Raw genomic sequence first — 4771 nt, forward strand, 5'->3', positions numbered from 1 at the left:
AGATTGGTGAAGTCAAGCGTAGGCCCCTTGCAGTCAGAGTCAGTGGAATTATAATGGGGAACAAAGAAATGGCACACCAATTAAATACATATTTTGGTTCTGTCTTCACAAAGGAGGACACAATTAATCCCCCAGAGATGCTGGGGAACATAGGGTCTGATGAAAGGGAGGAAGAGAAAGAAATCAGTATTTGTAGGGAAATGGTGTTAGGGAAATTGATGGGATTGAAGTCCGATAAATCACTAGGGCCTGATAATCTACATCCTAGGGTACTTAAGGAAGTGGCCCTAGAAATAGTAGATGCATTGCTGATCATCTTCCAACATTTGATGTAATCTGGAACATTACCCATGGATTGGAGGGTAGCTAATGTTACCCCACTATTTAAAAAAGGTGGTAGAGAGCAAACGGGGTATTACAGACCGGTAAGCCTGACATCAGTAGTGGCGAAAATGGTAGAGTCCATTATAAAAGATGTAAAAGATGTAATAGCAGAGCACTTGGAAAACAGTGGCAGGATCAGACAAAGTCAACATGGATTTACAAAAGTAAATCGTGCTTGACTAATCGACTCGAATTCTTTGAGGATGTAACTTGTAAAATAGATCAGGGAGAACCAGAGGATGTGGTGTATTTGGACTTTCAGAAGGCTTTCAATAATGTCCCGTATAAGAGATTAGCATGTAAACTTAAGGCTCATGGGATTGGGGGCAAAGTATTGACTTCGATAGAGAACTGGTTGACAGACAGAAAGCAAAAAGTTGGAATAAACGGGTCTTTTTCTGAGTGGCAAGCAGTGGGGTACCGAAGGGATCAGTGCTTGGACCCCAGCTATTCACAATATATATTACTGATCTAGGCAAGGGAATTGGATGCAATATCTCCAAATTTGCAGATGACACAAAGCTGGGTGTGCGTGTGTGCTGTGAGGAGGATGCCGAGAAACTACAGATGATTTGGATAGGTTGGGTGATTGGGCAGAAGCATGGTCGATGCAATATATCGTGGATAAATGCGAGGTTATCCACTTTGGTGGCAAAAACAGGAAGGCAGATTTTTATGTAAATGGCAATAGATTGGGATAAGGGGAAGTGCAACGAGACCTGGGTGTCCTTGTGCAACAGTCGCTGAAGTTAAGCATGCAGGTGCAGCAGGCTGTTAAGAAGGCAAATGGTATGTTGGCCTTCATAGCGGGAGGGTTTGAGTACAGGAACAAGGATGACTTGCGGCAGTTGTACAGGGCCTTGATGAGACCACATCTTGAGTAATGTGTGCAGTTTTAGTCGCCTTGTCTGAGGAAGGATGTTCTTGCCATGGAAGGAGTTCAGCGAAGATTCACCAGGCTGATACCTGGGATGGCAGGAATGACATATGAGGAGAGATTGGGTCGATTGAGCTTATAATCGCTGGAGTTTAGAAGAATGAGAGGGGATCTCATTGAAACTTGTAACATTCTGACACGACTGGACAGACTAGATGCAGGAAGGATGTTCCCGATGGTCGGGGAGTCCAGAACCAGGGGTCACAGTCAAAGGATAAGGGGTAAGCCATTTAGGACAGAAATGAGGAGGAATTTCTTCACCCAGAGATTGGTGAACCTGTGGAATTCTCTACCACAGAAGGCAGTAGAGGCCAATTCAATAAATATATTCAAGAAGGAGTTGGATATAATTCTTATGGCAAAAAGGATCAAGGGGTATGGGGAGAAAGCAGGGACCGGGTACTGAATTTGGATGATCAGCCATGATCGCACAGAATGGTGGAGCAGGCTCGAGGGGCAGAATGGCCTACTCCTGCTCCTATCTTCTATGTTTCTATGTTAAATCTCAAAAATACGCTCAAGTGCTTCAAAATGTGAGTATGACATTAAATGTGTTTAAATATAGTGGGGGGATTTAAATCAGATTCGGTGCCAGTGGATTTCAAGGTGATCTTCAATGTACGATAACAACTTCTCCATTGACTCCACTCATTTCCTCCAAATCAAAGGTGTTGCTATCGGTACCCGCATGGGTCCTAGCTATGCCTGCCTTATCGTGGGATATGTAGAACAGTCTTTGTTCCAGTCCTACTCGGGTCCCCTCCCTCACCTCTTTTTCCAGTACATTGATGACTGTATTGGTGCCGTTGCTTGATCCCGCCCTGAACTAGACATTTTCATTCACTTTGTCTCCAATTTCCACCCTTCCCTCACCTTCACATGGTCCATCTCCGAATCTTCCCTCCCCTTCCTCGACTTCTCGGTCTCCATCTCTGGGGATAGGTTATTGACCAAAATTCACTACAAGTCCACTGACTCCCACAGCTACATGGACTACACTTCCTCCACACCCCACCTCCTGTAAGCACTCTATTCCATTCTCCCAGTTTCTCCATCTCCGCCGCATACAATCCGATGATGCCGCCTTCCACACCAGTATTTCCGAGATGTCTTCCTTTTCCGCAACCGAGGAATCCCCTCTACCATGGTTGACATGGCCCTCGACCGTGTCCATTCTATCTCCCGCACTTCTGCCCTCACCCCTGCTCCCCCCTCCCGGAACCATGATAGGGTTCCCCTTGTCCTCACCTTTCACCCCACTAGCCTCCACATTCAACGGATCATCCTCCACCATTTCCGCCACCTCCGACATGATCCCACCACCAAACACATCTTCCCCTCACCTCCCCTTTCAGCATTCCCTAGGAACCACTCCCTCCATGATATCCTAGTCCACTCCTCCATCACCTCCAAAACCCCTTGCCCTTCACCCGGCACCTTCCCTTGCAAGCGGAGGAGATGCAAAACCTGCCCTTACACATCCCTCCTTCCCACTGTCCATGGCCCGAAACACCCATTCCAGGTGAAACAGTGATTTACTTGTACTTCTTGCAATCAAGTATACTGTATTCACTGCTCACGATGTGGCCTCCTCTACATTGGGGAGACCAAATGCAGATTGGGTGACTGCTGTGCGGAACACCTCCGTTCAGTCTGTAAGGATGACCCCGACCTTCCAGTCGCCTGTCATTGTAATTCACCGCTCCATTCCCACTCAGACCTCACCGTCCTCGGCCTCTTGCATTGTTCCATGGATGCTCAGCATAATATCGAGGAACAGCACCTCATCTTCCGATTAGGCACTTTACAGCCTTCCAGACTCAACATAGAGTTCAAAAATTTCAAATCATAACCTCGGCCCCCATTACATTTTCACTTATATTTTTTATCCACACCTTTAGTTTTTGCCCTCCGCCATTTTTTTCTCTCCCACATGCCAGCTGTCTCCCATTCTGCCAGCGCATTTCACACCTAATCTGGAGCCATCTTTTGTCTCCACTACTCCTATCATCATCTCGTCTCGTTTTGAATATCTCCTAATGTCTCTTCACTTCTCTTTTGTTCTCTCCCAGCCTGGGATTTTAATCTGTTTCATTTCCTGTGCTTTTTCAGTCTTGTCAAAGTGTTTCGACCTGAAACGTTGACTCTATTTCTCTCTCCACGGATGTTGTCTGGCCTGCTGAGTTTTTCCAGCATGTTCTGTTGAGATCTTCTGTGGTCGTCTTGCCTCCCTCTCCCCTTCCTCCCACACACAGCCAGTTTTTAAACCTTGTTTTAAACCTGCTGCTATGCTGGGCCAGTGCATTCCACAGTCTCACAACCCTTTCTAGAAATACACTTTCACTGCATGACTTCTCTGATTCTTAGATATTAATCACCTTGAGGTGCAATGGTGGCGTTTGTGACGTCAAATTAAAAGGCGGCCAAATGCAAACACGTTGGGGTCAAAGTTACTTTTGCACAGAATTGAACCTCAATCTTTCAAGATGGAATATTGTATTTGCTGCATCACAATAAACAATATCTTGTTATAAATGTTGGCTCATTAGTTCCCCAGTGTCAGAGGAAGAATTGTCTGATCCCCTCATTTATTTCATATATAAGACACAAACAAAGGGTAATCATTCAGAATCACCTCACAGTTTGACACTGAGATAAACGGGAGATACAGACAGCAATGGAACACATGGCGGAATAGAAAAGAGAGCTGGAGAAATAAACAACGTTCTGAGAGTCCAGAAGACAGCGACTGGTAGCTGATAGATATCAATGAGTGGAGGCAAGAAATTGTATTGGGATTCGGCCCCGTGGCTTAGCTGGTCAAAGCGTCTGTCTAGTAAACTGGGGATCCTGGGTTTGATTCCCAGCGGGGCCATTTTTTAAATGAATCTCTAGAGGTGAGCTTCTTCCCGTGTGAAAAGGCTAAAATTCTTTGAAATATAATTTTGGCTGCACTAGTTCCCATTCTGGATGAACGCTCCAATCGCTGCGGGGCCTAGGTCGAATTTCACCACTTCCTAATTTCTGGCGGTGCTGATTTATAACTCTTCACCTATAATCCATCTTTTCTAAGCAGTGCCATGTGTTACTTTGTGGTGGTCAGAGCAGAGCTCCAGTTGTTGATGTGTCGCCGTTATCGTATAGCACTTAGTATTCTGCGCTGTGGCCGCAGCAACCTCAGTCCGAATCCGAGTCATGGCACAGATTCTTCTTCCTTCCACAATCAACAGCCCTACATTACTGTCCTCCTTCAATGTCATTGCAACTTTCCTGCTAACATTCACTTTCACCTGCTTAAACCGGTAAATGTGCTCTGCTCCCTGCGCTGTTCCTGGGGCACATGTGCCATTCGCCCCAATCTGAGTTGGTGCATTGAAACCAGTCGATTGATTTAGACCAGCGGGACCTCTCGACAGACAAGCTCTGCGACAGCAGGGCCGGCCTTTGCAA

General features: G+C 46.1%; 1 non-coding gene across 1 annotated transcript; it reads left to right on the forward strand.

The window, feature by feature from the left end:
- The first annotated feature begins 4122 nt into the window (after window positions 1–4122).
- On the forward strand, window positions 4123–4196 carry trnat-agu (transfer RNA threonine (anticodon AGU)). The gene has a single exon. It is a non-coding gene; the product is annotated as a tRNA-Thr (tRNA).
- Window positions 4197–4771: the final 575 nt, after the last annotated feature.

The sequence above is a fragment of the Somniosus microcephalus genome, unplaced genomic scaffold (genome assembly GCF_052327205.1).
Source record: "Somniosus microcephalus isolate GS21.2 unplaced genomic scaffold, FLI_Smic_1.0 scaffold674, whole genome shotgun sequence".
Taxonomy (NCBI): Eukaryota; Metazoa; Chordata; class Chondrichthyes; order Squaliformes; family Somniosidae; genus Somniosus; species Somniosus microcephalus.